The 16,356-nt window shown below is 46.3% G+C and overlaps 1 protein-coding gene across 3 annotated transcripts in view; it reads right to left on the bottom strand.

The window, feature by feature from the left end:
- LOC141976200 (angiogenin-2-like) overlaps positions 1-16,356 on the bottom strand; it is a 312,479-nt gene that overhangs the window by 248,150 nt on the left and 47,973 nt on the right. For all 3 annotated transcript variants that reach the window (XR_012636087.1, XR_012636085.1, XR_012636086.1), the window contains one exon: positions 5,393-5,463. The gene's annotated coding sequence lies outside the window, so the exon portion shown is untranslated. The remainder of the gene's footprint in view (positions 1-5,392; positions 5,464-16,356) is intronic.

The raw sequence follows: 16,356 nt of genomic DNA, 5'->3' as shown, positions 1-16,356 counted from the left end.
CAAGTCATTGCAAAGAGCTGCACCACTACACAAGAGTCGGATCTCTTCCTATAACCTATTTGTATGCCAGTTCCAGGGGCTAAGGAGAGACCAGGTCTCAAGCTACCAAAACCACAGAGTTAAGTGTGTAACAGGGAACAGCAGCAATAAGCACCACTCAGCCTCCCGCAGGCTGAAAGCCACAGAAAATGGATGGTACCAGAAGTGGGATTATGTGGGACGTAGTATGATGTTTCCCAAGAATTTAAAATTGGAACTGTAATCGCACAGGAATAAAGGGGGGGGGGGGGAAGAGACAGGGAACAATTCACTCTCCCTGACTCACCACTCACCTGGTTTAAAAAGAGACAAAAACACAACAAATCACTGTTGTAGGAGCAGCAGTGATCTGTATGCTCAAAAAGTCTGTTACACCCCCTACCCCTTGGCTCCTCTCCCTCTTTGAATACCTGTGAAGTGGCTTTCCACCTCCCGCTCCCTCCTGGAATGCTTGTAGGATGCATGGGCTGTTTAAACAGCGAGATCAGAAGAGCTCCAAGGTATTACCCTCTGATCCCACTGAGGGTTACCAAAAGAAACTACACCATTTGCTCAAGAAACTCCCTGAAAAAGCAGAAGAACAAGTCCGCACAGACACACCCCTGGAACCCCAACCAGGGGTATTCTATCTGCTACCCAAGATCCATAAACCTGGAAATCCTGGGCGCCTCATCATCTCAGGCATTGGCACCCTGACAGCAGGATTGTCTGGCTATGTAGACTCCCTCCTCAGGCCCTACGCTACCAGCACTCCCAGCTATCTTCGAGACAGCACTGACTTCCTGAGGAAACTACAATCCATCAGTGATCTTCCTGAAAACACCATCCTGGCCACTATGGATGTAGAAGCCCTCTACACCAATATTCCACACAAAGATGGACTACAAGCCGTCAGGAACAGTCTTCCTGATAATGTCACAGCAAACCTGGTGGCTGAACTTTGTGATTTTGTCCTCATCCATAACTATTTTACATTTGGGGACAATGTATACCTTCAAATCAGCGGCACTGCTATGGGTACCCGCATGGCCCCACAGTATGCCAACATTTTTATGGCTGACTTAGAACAACGCTTCCTCAGCTCTCGTCCCCTAATGCCCCTACTCTACTTGCGCTACATTGATGACATCTTCATCATCTGGACCCATGGAAAAAAAAGCCCTTGAGGAATTCCACCATGATTTCAACAATTTCCATCCCACCATCAACCTCAGCCGGGACCAGTCCACACAAGAGATCCACTTCCTGGACACTACAGTGTTAATAAGCAATGGTCACATAAACACCACCCTATACTGGAAACCTACTGACCGCTATGCCTACCTACATGCCTCCAGCTTTCATCCAGACCATACCACATGATCCATTGTCTACAGCCAAGCTCTACGATACAACCGCATTTGCTCCAATCCCTCAGACAGAGACAAACACCTACAAGATCTCTATCAAGCATTCTTACAACAACAGTACCCACCTGCGGAAGTGAAGAAACAGATTGACAGAGCCAGAAGAGTTCCCAGAAGTCACCTACTACAGGACAGGCCTAACAAAGAAAATAACAGAACGCCACTAGCCATCACCTTCAGCCCCCAACTAAAACCTCTCCAATGCACCATCAAGGATCTACAACCTATCCTGAAGGACGACCCATCACTCTCACAGATCTTGGGAGACAGGCCAGTCCTTGCCTACAGACAGCCCCCCAACCTGAAGCAAATACTCACTAGCAACCACACAACAGAACCACTAACCCAGGAACCTACCCTTGCAACAAAGCCCGTTGCCAACTGTGTCCACATATCTATTCAGGGGACATCATCACAGGGCCTAATCACATCAGCCACACTATCAGAGGCTCGTTCACCTGCACATCTACCAATGTGATCTATGCCATCATGTGCCAGCAATGCCCCTCTGCCATGTACATTGGCCAAACTGGACAGTCTCTACGTAAAAGAATAAATGGACACAAATCAGACGTCAAGAATTATAACGTTCAAAAACCAGTCGGAGAACACTTCAATCTCTTTGGTCACTCGATTACAGACCTAAAAGTGGCAATTCTTCAACAAAAAAAACCTTCAAAAACAGACTCCAACGAGAGACTGCTGAATTGGAATTAATTTGTTAACTGGATACAATTAACTTAGGCTTGAATAAAGACTGGGAGTGGATGTGTCATTACACAAAGTAAAACTATTTCCCCATGTTTATTTCCCCCCATACTGTTCTTGTCAACTGCTGGAAATGGCCCACCTTGATTATCACTACAAAAGCCCCCCCCCCGCTGGTAATAGCTCACCTTACCTGATCACTCTCGTTACAGTGTGTATGGTAACACCCATTGTTTCATGTTCTCTGTGTATATAAATCTCCCCACTGTATTTTCCACTGAATGCATCCGATGAAGTGAGCTTATGCTCAAATAAATTTGTTAGTCTCTAAGATGCCACAAGTCCTCCTTTTCTTTTTAAGGTAGACAAGGTGTCTGGGACTCTAATCAGGCAGCGATCACACACCCAATGCATGGACACTACCTGAGGTGGAGTGTGACCAACCAGACGCAGCCAAGTCATCTCTAGTCGCAGGCCACGAGGAGCTGGTCCGTACAAGGGGAAGGGGCCATGTGCTCAGGAGTGCACTCACAAGCTTGTGCCTCCCGTGAAGGCCCCTCACCCGGATTGCCTGGCCAGTGGTTCGCCGCATTGCATTCCATTGTGCCTCGGGAAGACTTACCTTCATCACACCATCCATTGTTGCACTGTGAAACACTTATTTTGAAGGATCCTGACATCTCCAGTGCTGTGCCTGTCCTGGGAGCAGGAGTGTGGGAGTGACACACCCACACCCTTTCTTTTGAGCTTAGCTATCAGTATAATAAATGTGCTGCTTTCTGCCAAACTCTGGTGGGTCATTAGTCCTCCCTAACCTTACTAGATGGCCCAGTTTTGGATAACAATCACCACCATAAATACCCCAGCCACATGCTGATCAGCAGTTGAGATAGAGCTCCGATTGCCAAGTTTTCTGTGGTTTGGAGTGGGATAAAAATCAGCCCAGAAATGCCCCTCCGAACACAACGTGTGTATTCCTTGCCAAACAGCTGGAATCAGAAGTGCTTTTTATTGTTTGTTTTACAGGATATTAGTGGGAGGCACAAATCAAGCCCCTTTTAATAAATGTACTCGCTGGTGCTCAAAGCTGTTAACCTTTCATTATCGGACTCCAGAGGGGTGCTCCTGCCGAGCCATCCACTGAAATATCTCAATCACCAGGACCCTTGGAGAGATCTCAGCTGCCACAGAGCCACTTACAGTGGCAGCATGGACATGAGGAGATGGGTCTGCGTAGGCTAGTTAGAACTGCACATCAGCAAATGCGAGGCTGGCCTCTCTCATCCGCTAGATGGTCCCATGAACAGGACCTCTACTGCAGAGAGAGGCAGTGTGGTCCAGGGGACTGGATCCAGGATTGGGACTCAAGGGCTGGACTTACTCCCAGCTTTGCTCCTGAACTGCTGCGTGACCTTGAGCAAGTCCTTTCCCCTCACGCCCTTTGTCTAGTTAAGGTTATGAGCTCTTGGGGACAGAAACCGCGTCTGTGCAGCCCCAGGCACAACAGGGCCCTGATCTCAGCGCTTGTCTACACAGCGAGGTAGTGCACGGCAAGTCTGGGCTTGAACCTACAGCACACTAACTCACTGTGTGGACACTGCTACTGCACAATACAGAACTTTTAGTGTGCTGTAGCGGTGTCCCCATGGAAAAAGACCGCTCAGCAAGCTAGTGAACTGTAGATTCAACACCCTGGCTTGCCACTCACTAACCTCCAGTGTAGACACGCCAACAGTTAATACAAACACGCACCACAGACAATGGGAGTGAGATCTAGAGCAGATGACATTGGCAAGACAAGCTCAGATGAGAAAGGGGACTGTGGTGCAAAGCAAGGGGTTTTTGCTTCTGGGAGTGGCCCTTCCTTTGGGGGAGGAAAAAACAAAAACAAACAAACAATCTCCCTGAGCTGCAGGAACAACGGTTCCCTCTGACTTGGTGATATTCACGCTGGGCTAAAGGTTTAGCAGAAGGCCTAGGAACCATTTTAGTCCCACTGTCTGGGGAGAATCTCACCCATAATTATCATGACCCAAATCACCATACACAGCAAGGTCCTAGATAAAGGTACCAAGATCCTCTCACACCTGCCCAGTTCCTCTTGGGAAGGAAGGATTATGTCCCCACAATTAATATTTTAAATTAAAAGTATATGAATCCACTTTGTTAAACCATAACAAGATTATACCCAATGAAATGCTCAAGTGACGTGGAGGGGATTAGGATGAAGACAAAAAATAATGAATTAAAAGTATCAGAATGTATCTGATTAAAGGCTTAAACCCTTAAATTCAGATCAAGTTAATGCAACCTTTTTTAAAACAAAAGTATCAAGCAACAGGCTTAGAATCTGGTTGACAAACCTTCATCTCAGTGAAAACAAAATGTATTTGATTCCTAACTCAACCCAATGAGTTAGGAAAAAAGCTGCAACCCCCCCTCCTCCCCCCCAAAAAACCTTCAAAAACAGACTCCAACGAGAAACTGCAGAACTAGAATTAATTTGCACACTGGACACCATTAAATTAGGCTTGAATAAAGACTGGGAGTGGATGGGTCATTACACAAAGTAAAAGCTATTTCCCCATGCTAAATTTTTCCCCTATTGTTATTCAAACCTTCTTGTCAACTGTTTGAAATGGGCCATCCTGATTATCACTACAAAAGTTTTTTTTCCTCCTGCTGATAATAGCCCACCTTAATTGATTAGTCTCGTTAGAGTTGGTATGGCAACACCCATTTTTTTCATGTTCTCTGTGTGTATATTTCTTCCTACTGTATTTTTCACTGCATGCATCTGATGAAGTGAGCTGTAGCTCACGAAAGCTTATGCTCAAATAAATCTGTTGGTCTCTAAGATGTCACAAGTCCTCCTTTTCTTTTTGTGGATACAGACTAACATGGCTGCTACTCTGAAACAGAATTCCAGTTCCCCTGGCTCTGGATAGAGCTTGTCTCCCCTCCCACCCACCAAAAAAGTTATGACATTGAAGTGAAAATAAGTGACGTTCTTTTGCTACTCTCAGATGAGCTCTAGTTCTTGAGGCTGATATTTCTATGAAACATGCCATGCAATCCAAAGTGCCCCAAACACTGCCTTTGACACCCTGTCATCTCAAAATCCTGATGCTTCTTTGTGTAGGAAAACAGCATTTTTAACCACAGGAGTGCATAATGTAACCCAAGCTGTGTAAAAGTGGCCCTCTTTTGCCTGTTCATTAAAGGAAGATACATCTTACCTTTCCATCAGCTGCATCATCAGGACACTGCTACTATCTCAGTTTCCCCTGACAAATGGTCTTCACATGCCCTGTAGCCAAAGCAATAAAGAACAGCGCTAGTTGGAAAACAGTGAACACTGTCCGTGAAAAGTTTGTAATAAATACTGGAGTTTGGTAGGAACCCCCCACCCCCCACCCCGCAAAAAAACCAGAAAACTTCTGTGAAAAACAAACAAATGTCCTCTTCCCACAGCTCCCCTCCCCCCAGGAGCATTTGGGTTTTCAGTTGAAGTTTGGGATTTATAAAACACCACACATTTCTCATGGAAAAAACAAGAAAGTTTTAACCATTCAGTTTCTATTTGTATTAAAAAGACCATTTTCCACAGAAAAATAAAGTTTAGTCTGAAAATCTTCAAGCAGCTGTTAAGAGTCCAAACTAACCAGCCTCCCACCAACCAGCCTTCCCCAGTCTTCCATTTTGAAACAGGGACCCCTAAACAAAGGCAGATACCTTAACAGCCTGCACCAGACCAGTACTGCAATACCCCAAGTCTTTTTCTCCTCTTGCTTCACTCTCCCCAGGTCCTTCTGTACCCCACCTCAAGCACATCCAGCAGCCCTCTCAATCAGGAGTCACTGAAGAGCAGCTGAGATTTGGAGCAGGATTTTACTAGCCTAGGCTTGTCCTTAAAGGGACAGTCCAGCCTGTGACACCACCTGGTCTGAGAGTAGGTACACAGGAGCTAAACACACAGGTCAGCCAGCCCCAAAAGTAAAGCTGAGGAGTGTTGCAAGAGCCTCACTAACTTAAGTCAGCCTGACACCTGCACTTACCAGCAAGGGCTGCTATCTTTTACAATTCAGACCTCAACAGCCAGGTTTATATTTCATGAAGATAAATGAGAATATTCATTTAAAATGTGAGAATGAGATTGCATCTGGAGCCTAATTCATTTGAATAGGCCTCCTGTCATATTCAGTACAAATTATTCTCTAAATGTTTTGCTAATTTCACATGCAGACTGATCTATTTTACATTTTTACCAGGCTTTGAAATTATCATCTCCTTGTCTGGGTGCAAGTCTCTACTCGGAGAAAAGATAAAATGTGGAAGGAAAATTAAAGGTCTCCTGTTGCCCAGGTGAGTCAACAAAACAAAAATAGATTTGCTTTTCTTTAAATCAAACCTTTATTCAAATACTTTACCACAGATTCTCTATTAGCAGCATCCCCAACCTCAAGAGTTCAAAATTCCTAAGTCAGCTCCCGTCCCCCAAATAAGATATTTTTTTTAAATCAGGGATTTAAAAAAAAAAAAATCACTTTTTGTTTCAGCCTTTTGGGAACTGCAATTTCAAGCTTTCTTTTAAACCACATGGGCTACAAACTTCCTTTTTTTAAAGGAAAGGTCAAATTCTCATCTAATCTCATGATTCCTGGAGACAGGGCTTTAGGAAACACATCTAATATTAGGAGATTTGTGATAAAACTGCAAGTGTTGGCAACATGGAATGAGGGTGAAATTCACCCCTGTGCAGATGAGCAGCACAAGACTTAAGAGGGGGTTCAATTCCTTGCTCTGTGAGACTTCCTGCATGACCTTAGGCAAGTCACTTAGTCTCCCTGTGCTTCAGTTCCCCAGCTGTAAAATGAGGACAATAGTACTGTCCTGCCTTGCAGGGCCTTGTGAGGGTAAATGTGTTAAAGATTGTGAGGAGCTCAGACACTGTGTTAATGGGGCCTAAGAGAGAGAAAATCCCCAAATGGAGCCTGAGTGGTTCTAAGTGGTGCATATCCCTGTGACGAAGTGGGACTGTTCTTAATATTTTCTCTGAATACTGTGTGGGTGCCCCAGTTTTCCCTATGCATTTCTTAAGTCTCTAGGTGGTGGGATAAGGGAGGGTGATTGTTGCAGAGCCTTCGAGGGGCAGGCGTGTGCAGGGGTCTGCACAGAGAATGGCCGACACCCTGTCTCCTGGCAACTGATGGCCTGGGCCTCTCCTCCACAAGGTGCCAACTAAATGTGTTGGAGAACAAAGAGATCAGGTGGTCTCCTTGTCCGGGAAAGAAACAAAGGCGAGAGGAGGGGCTGGAGATGGTTTCAGTTTGGAGCTGGCTGGGGAAACAGAGGGAGGCCCAGCATCGGAGTCTGGGCTCCCTGCCCCCCAAGATGGACCTGACTGAGGGAGTCCTATGGTCTGTATCTACAAGCTCTGTTTTGGACTGTGTTCCTGTCGTCTAATAAACCTGTTTTACTGGCTGGCTGAGAGTCATGGTGAATCACAGAAAGTGGGGGATGTAGGGCCCTGACTCCCCCATACTCTGTGACAATCCCTTATATTTGTGCTATGCAAAAGGGTGAATTTCACCCAAAATCTCCCTCTATCTTTCCCACCATGGTGTCTTGGTATTAAGTTTGGAGCCTTAACAGTGAGAGGATCCCTACAAAATAGGTAAAAAGTCTCAATTTAAGAGGCCAAATTAATTCCTGGTGTAACTCTACGGATGCAGGCCATCCATATGCCTTGTGCTGGCCCTCTGCGAATGTCATTCAATACATTATTTATTTCTATTCATTTCTGAATACAGGCCAGGAGCAATCTGTCTTCTTTAAAAGGCACAATAAATTAAGGAGCTTAAAGATTCCCTTGTGTCTAAAAATTGAAGATCAGAAACCCACCTACAAAATGAAATAGCATCTGTGGGGCTGCTTTTCACACTGTGTGAATGCTGCCAGTGTATAAAGTGGACTGAAACCCAGGGCCCTGTTCTCCTTTCCCCTCTACAAGGTGCAGCCATTGACAAGGTGGCAATGCTATCAAGTCACACTTGCTACATTCTACACCTGCTTTTCCACGGATGCAAGTGACAACACTGTGATGTTGCACTCTATATGATTTTATGAAAGTATGCTGATGAGTGTGAATATGATGTAACTAAAATATGCTTCATGCAAAAGGTCTCTTGTAAAGTATCATTACAAAGCTTATAATCTCCTGAGTGTAGGCATCCTATTTGTATAAATGTATCACTCTTATTTCTAAAACTAGAAATATGAAATATAACTCTGATGGCCTATTGTAATTATGCAAAGTGTGGGCCATTAATGGTGGTTTGGAATCTTGATAGCTCCCAGCAGCCAGGACAATTGATTGTGGATGGCTCTGTTTGCAGGCAGGCCTTCCTGTGAGTCAGGCTGGGAGGGATGAAGGCTTGGGGTCTTACAGTGGCATGTGATCATGTCACCTGAACTGGAATCCATCTTTAATCTGGTGTTTTCCACTGAGAAGGAGGGGTGGGAACCCAGAGAGAGAAAGGATTCCCACCTTATGCAAAAGATATATAAATGGGTTGAACAGAACAAAGGGGGTGGCCACCATGAGAAATCCCCTGGCTACCACCTGAGCTGGAACAAGGGCTGTACCAGGGGAAAGGATTGTGCCCAGACTGGAAGGCATCCAGTCTGTGATAGAAGCTTATTAAAACATCTCTGAGGGTGAGATTTTGTCTGTATTCAGTTTTATTACTGTATTAGGTTTAGACTTGTGTGTTTTATTTTATTTTGCTTGGTAATTCACTTTGTTCTGTCTGTTACTACTTGGAACCACTTAAATCCTACTTTCTCTATTTAATAAAATCACTTTTTACTTATTAATTAACCCACAGTATGTATTGATACCGGGGGGGGGGGGGGAGAACAGCTATGCATATCTCTCTATCAGTGTTATAGAGGGCGAACAATTTATGAGTTTTTACCCTGTATAAGCTTTATACAGGGTAAAACGGATTTATTTGGCGTTTGGACCCCATTGGAAGTTGGGCATCTGAGTGTTAAAGACAGGAACACTTCTGTAAGTTGCTTTCAGTTAAGTCTACAGAAGTTACGGGACGTGGTTCAGACCTGGGTCTGAGTTCGCAGCAGGCTAGCAGGTCTGGCTCAAACCAGGCAGGGCACTGAAGTTCTAAGCTGCCAGGCTAGGAAAGCAGGGGCAGAAGTAGTCTTGGCACATCAGTTGGCAGTTCCCAAGGGGGTTTCTGTAATCCAACCTGTCACAAACACAATGTCCAGGAGAAAGGCCGGGAAAGGTACATGACGCTTGCATCTTCAGGAACTCCGGTCTGTTTCAAAAGCTGGAAGGGACTTTATTCCCAGACCAGAAAATAACAGTTGGGGATGTTGAAATGCCTATAGTTATCCTTGGGGACCCAGCCTGCACCTTAATGCCATGGCTCACGAAGCCGTACACAGGCAGCCTGGACAGGAGTCGGGAGCTGTTCACTACAGGCTGAGCAAGTGCAGAATGGTGATAGAATGTGCATTTGCTAACAAAGGGTAAAGGTGTAAATTAAAGCTAGCTGTGATTACTGCAAAGTGCAATTAAAAAAATTAAGTTCCGGCTCTGTTTGTATTCAAGGCTCATTATGTATTTGGTATAAACACTAATTATTTTGTTGACTATGGGATGATTGTGTAATTAGGAATAGGGAGAAAGCATGCCCTGGGCTCGCTCAGCATGATGCAGAAGAGTTGGTAATGGCAAGAGAAAGTGATGCAGGTGAGCTCAGCTGCCTTCCCCAGACACCACCCACACCCCCATCCTCCAGGAATTGGGGCTGCAGTGGGAGGAGTGGCACATCAGTGGAGTTGCTCACTCCTGGATCCCAATTACAGCTGGCTTGGGTAATTAATTAGTGCTCTCAGATCAAGTTGTGTCCCACAGTCCATCCTACTGGGAAGCAGGAGAGACCTAAAGCTCCATTCAGCAAGGAAAAGAAAGACTGGTTAAATCAGGCTTCTCCTTTCAGCTGTCTCCCTGGTCCCTCTGTCACAGGGTCACCGTACCCTTTCTGCCCAGATGCACAGCCCTGTTTCAGGATATGTCTGCAGGGCAATTGGACAAGTGATTAGAGCATGACTAGGCAAACCTGTACTCACTTTAATCTAGCTAGCACAGCTGAAAACAGTAGCAAAGACACAGAGGCACAGACCCCAACACAGGCTGTGTAAGCCCACCCAGAACCCTGGGTATGACTTCACATTGCTAGTCCATGCTGGGTCCCTGACACCACATCTTCAGGGTGATTTCTAGCCATAGTAGCTAGAGTAAAGCTAGTAGGAAGAAAGCGATCCAACCTTCAACTGTGGTATAGATAGCCCCTCCATTTCCTTCCCTGCTGTGGCCAAGGAGCCCCACACAAAGGGGTTTTTAAAGTGAAAGTCTCCCCTTCCAGGGCCTAGCTTAGTCATATAGGTTTATAAGAAGTGACCTTCCCACACCTCTGTATCCAGGCTCCCCAGTCACCGTTGTCTCTGGGCTTCAGCACCTCTCTATGGGCCTTGTTGCTGCCCCACCTCTCCCCAAGTTCACACAAGACCCTGGGATACTATTTTCCTCCAGTTTTTCACCTACTCTTTTCTACACAGCCCTTACATGCTCTTCCCAGAGTAGGGTAAGAGCTTTGTCTTATATAGTTCCACAGACACTCACATGAGCCTCAGCCCCCTGACCCCTTAAGTGCTGCACCTGACAATTAAAATTCCCAATGCTCCCACCTTAAAGGGGCCACATCCCAGTAAGACATTGGTCCCCAAACTGTGGAGCATGTGGCAGGCCCCAGGCCAGCCCTCACAGAGGGTGGGGAGGGACCGCACGCATGCCACCCAGCTCCACTCCAGCCCCAGCCCTAACTGTGGCCTGGCTTCTGGCTCCAGCCCCACCCCCGACCACTGCTCCAGCCCCAGCCCCCGCCCCAGCCCAGGTCCCCAGGGGTGCATGGACAGATTACATTATGGGTGGGGGGGCATGATATAAAAAGTTTGGAAACCACTTTTCATGTATTTATCTTCACAGCGCCCCTGTGGGGAAGGGAAGTACTATTATTCCTATTTCACAGATGGGCAACTGAGGCAGGGAAACAGTTTACAGGCTGGGGCTAGCAACAGCACTGAGTGACTGCTTGTGGGGCTGAACTATGTGACTTGCCTAACGTCTCACAGGAAGTCTGTAACAGAGCAGGCACTGATCTCGGGTCTCCCAGCTTTATAACCTGACCACTGGACCATGCTTCCTCACCAAAGCTGTTATATAAAAGCTCTTAGTATCCTCCGCCAGCGCTTGCTTTTCCGCAATCCCCAGCACTGTGGTGTTTTGGTGTGGTTGTTTTTTTTTTCTTTTTTGTGCTGCTGCTTGTCACTCATTGCTCTGACTGAATTTGCTTTTGTCAGTAGAAGCAGTATGAGAACACGAGATCAGACAAAGAGAGCTGTTTAAAAATAGGCTGGGGAAAAAGAGTCCGCATCAGGCAGTGAAATGCCAGCGAGACAGTCTAACAAGCTTTGTTCCTGGCCCTTTCTACATATCTATCAGAAAATCAACAGTCAGTCATCTCACCCACAAGCAGCTCTGCTGCAGCAGATGTGGCTCCATTTGAGATCTGCAAACAGAGGGAAAGTAGGTCAGCTTTCCTCAGAGCTCCATCCCCTAAATTGCATTGCGTGGAATCTTGGAAATGTAAAGGTCATTAGCATTCCTGTTCTAAGCAGCTGAAACATTAAAGTCTGCATTATTACAGAATACGGAGGAGGCTGCCGCTGTCATGCAGAATGGCTCACAAAGAAACCACCAAGTTTCCTGTGGAGATTAACTATGTCTAGTGTCCCCAAGCCATAAAGCCAAAATTTGATAAAGCCTGTAATAATGTTGTCAATAAGGATAAATGCTGGTTTTAGTCCCTGTGTTTCTTATTGGCCATGACTGCATCCCCAAAGCACTAAACTGGGCTAACTGCCTGACTTATTCCTTCTGCAAACATCAAGGCTAACTCTGGTAGTGCAAGCTTTGCCAGCCATAAAAAAACACCCTGAAGTCTTGAATTCCAACCTTCATATTTGGGTTTGTGCTTATTTTTAACAAAACAACAAGCTCAGTTTTGGGGGTAGGGGTGGGATCTTTCTTAGCAGGAGAGCACCCCACCCCTTCAATAGGGCCAAATCCCAGCAGCCTTGGGAACAGTTGTTCTCAGGCTGGCTCCCTAAGAAGCCACAATGAATTCCAGTCTAGACTCTAGCCAGGCCTCACTGTCTTTCTGAGTCAGTTCCTCATTTGTCTGTGTTGAAAGACAGGAAGCCCAGCTCCTCTATCTCTTTTAGGTATTTATATGTCCTGCCTCCATGCGTTTCACCATTCTTAGCGCATTTGTATCATCACAACGTGTCCGTAACCCATCTCGTCAGAGCAGAAGGGTCTCCTTAGCCTCGCACAGGCTGCAAGGCTATGTCAAAGGGGTCCTTCGCCTCTCAAGAGAGGCAGAGCAGGAGATGGGGCAGAGGAGCTGTCGCAGGGAGAGTTTGCAGGCTGGGCATCTCTGAAGAGGTCCAAGTCCCTCTGCCCATGAGGCCAGATAATTACAAAAGAGCTCAGCACTCAGCAACTCTCATTTGTTAGACTTGGGACCTAGACTTACACAGGTATTTAGGGACCTCAAGATGCAGATTGGTGTCTACGGGGATTTTCAACAGCGCCTGAGTGAGTTGGGTGCCTATTTCCCACTGGCTCTGAATGGGGGTCAGGCATCAAAGCTGCTTAGGAGATTTTGGCACTCTCATGGCTCTTTGGGCACTACCAGGCAGGGGAGCGCCACTGAAATCCATGGTGTCATACCACGGGGAGCGAGAGGAGAGCAAACCAGGCCTGATGACTGCTGGTTGGTTTTTTCACCTGTTCATTTCCCAGACATGAAACCACAGGTAAAGGTGCCCCATTCCCCACTCCCCGCACCCCCTGCATTCTCACAGCACACCAGGGACCACATTCTCCACTCTGTCACCCCCCGCCCACCCTCTGTCTTCTCCCACAGCCTGCCCAGAAGCCTAAGAATATAAGATGGGGCGGGAGCTGAGATTTTTAAGAGCCATGCAGGGAATTTGGCCACATCTTTCCGTCATTTCAGTGTGAAGATGGGTGGCTAATTTTCCTGCACTTCTTTGAAAATCTCACTGATGTTTGCAGCATGCCCTTACAGGGTAACAACTCTGGGCTCTGTCAGACCAATGAGTGGCGAGACAGTCCCAGAGCCTAGGCCAGTTATGGAAGGGGGGTTAATACTCTGCCACCAGACCCCCCTATCCCCCGCTCAGCGGTATCACATGGAGAGAGACAGGGTCCAACCAGTACCCAGATTTGTTCCCTCCTAGTGTTGTCACAAGAACCCACAGAGCCACTGGGGGGTGAGCTAATACATAGCCATCTACTTGTAAATCCAGAGAAATAACAAACAACCTAGAGAATTTATTAGCAGCAAAGTATCTGCCCCAAAGCTTAAAAAAAAAGGCATTTAAAGTGTGTGAAATACCAACAATAAAAATAAAGCTCCTTTCTTCTCTATGCCACAGCCCCCCCGTGAGCTCCAAGCATCAATTGCGGAATTAAAAATTGCTCGTAAAATTGCTCTGGATAGGACAGGAACATGGTCATAATGAGATTAAAATATCCAAGGCCAGCCCTGGTAACACAACAATGTCCTTTCCTTTAATTCCTTGTCATCAAAGGAGTCTCCACCAGGATTAATCTATTTTATTTTTCATTTCTCTTGTTGCCAAGAAAAAGGCCATTCCATGACCCACATTAAGATGGCGAATTCCTCAGAGTGGAGCTGAAGCATTGGCTGTGTTGATTTTAATATACTGTAATTTAAAGCAAAACAACCACCCCAGCCCAGGGGAGTTTTGGACTGCAGATTTCCAAGGAGCTCTGAAGCTTGAGAATCTACCCCAGACTATTAATGTATTCACAGATTTTAAGGCCAGAAGAGACCATTAGATCATAGTCTGACTTCCTGCATAACAAAGGCCAGGGAATTTCACCCTGTAATTCCTGCATCAAGCCTGTAACTTCTGTTGGAGCTACACCATATTTTTTAGAAAGACATCTAATCTTTTAAAGACTTTAAATGATTGAGAATCTACCATACCCTTGGCCAGTGGTTCCAGGGGATAATTAACCTCACCCCTAAAAGCTTGCACTTTATTTCTACTACTCTGAATTACTCTAGCTTCAGCTTCCACCCATTGGCTGTTGTTCTGCCTTTGTCTGCTAGACTAAAGAGCCTCTACTATCAGAAATCTGCCTGTGTAGGTACTTATAGACTGTGATCAAGTTGCCGCTTAACTTTCCTTTGAATAAACAAAATAGTTTGAGTTTTTTAGTCTCTCCCGGGGGGGCAGGTTTTTCAGACCTCAAATTGTTCTTGCAGCTCTTTTCCGAACCCTTTCTAGTTTGTCAACATCCTGTTTGCAGTGTGGGCAACATCAGACCTGGATACCATAATCAATTGCGGTCTCACCAATTCTTTACAGAAATAGAGGGTGGAGTTTCTCAAACTGTGGCCTAGTGACCCCGGGTGGTTTCTGGAGAGCTGGCTGGCTGCACGGTGAGGGCTCTTCTCCTTTTCTCCAGCTGCTAAGACACCATTAAATGCTGCAACTACTTCCCTACCATTAATTTTTCCATCTAAGCAATTGCTGTAATCATCACAGGGACATCATTAATCCATTAACCAGTGAAGAGGTGGGGCCCAAGTGTCAATTTTTCTATTAAGATGTGGTCCATGCTTTCAATTGCCTTCTCACACATAATACAAGAGGCAGGTGACATTCAATGAAATACAAAGGCAGACAATTTTAAACCCATGAAAATAAGCACTTTAGCATAAAGCCCACCTACCCTGCAGGACTAATTGCCACAAGATCAAAGAAAAGGGATTGGACATTTCTACGGATAAAGAGAACTTGAGCTATAACAATACAGGTTAAAACAAAAGGACCATGGAACTATGGCAGTTTATACCAACTGGGGGTGTGACTCTGTTTTGGAAGAGATATAAACAGTTTCTGCAGGGCACCAGGAGCTAGGAAGGAGATACTTTCCTTATGCATAGGTTATCCCTCAGCTGCCCACCGCAGGGTTTCTTGCGCCTTCCCCAAGTTTGACAGTGTGCTTGATTGGTGGTTTGAAAAGTGTGAATAGGGAGTGCTTTGTTCCAGGTGAACCTCGAGTGGGCCTGACTGTATAAAAGCCAGTCAGCTGCGAACCAGCTGAGCCGTGAACAGCAGAGTGGCTAACAGAGGGAGTTTGCCTGGGGAGAGCCTGCTGAGGCTTACATCTTGCCGGCTTCTCTGAGTAGTTACTCCAACTGCTGAGTGAGCTCGTAGAAGGAAGGTAATATGGATGGGGGGTGTTCGGCTGTTGTGACCTGCACTGGATGTGCCATGTTTGTCTTCCACAGGACAGAAGCAACTTTGTCTGTACAAAGTGCAAGCTGGTCTCCACATTGGAAGAGAAGGTTCAAGGTCTGGAGCAACAGGTATCGACCCTGCGTTGCATAAGAGAAACTGAAGATTTCCTGGACAGATGTCAGGATATGCTTCTACGGGCACAATGTTCTGAAGATTCACAGCAGGCTGCGCAGCGAGGACAGGAGGACGGTGAAGAAATTTGGCAGCATGTGACCTGCAGAAGAAGAAAGGGGAGCGTCCATGTACTAGCAACGCAGATACAGGTAAGTAACCGTTTGCATGTTCTCTCCACAGGTACTAATGCGGAGAGTGGACTAGATGATACATCTGAGGGAAGGGAACAGAAGGAGACTCCGCCGATTGGAAGGCATGAGATGCACTATCCTAGGGTTGGGGGTTCCACGACCACCGCTCCCAAGAGAAGGAGGCAGGTGGTGGTGGTCGGGGACTCTCTCCTCAGGGGGACTGAGTCATCTATCTGCCGCCCCGACCGGGAAAACAGAAGTCTGCTGCTTGCCAGGAGCTAAGATTCACGATGTGACGGAGAGACTGCCGAGACTCATCAAGCCCTTGGATCGCTATCCCTTTCTGCTTCTCCACGTGGGTACCAATGATACTGCCAAGAATGACCTTGAGCGGATCACTGCGGACTTTGTGGCTCTGGGAAGAAGGATAAAGGAGTTTG

The sequence above is a fragment of the Natator depressus genome, chromosome 23, assembly GCF_965152275.1.
Source record: "Natator depressus isolate rNatDep1 chromosome 23, rNatDep2.hap1, whole genome shotgun sequence".
In the NCBI taxonomy this organism is placed as follows: domain Eukaryota; kingdom Metazoa; phylum Chordata; order Testudines; family Cheloniidae; genus Natator; species Natator depressus.
Note: the sequence above shows the minus strand (reverse complement) of the source record. Positions and strands in the feature narration are given on the sequence as shown.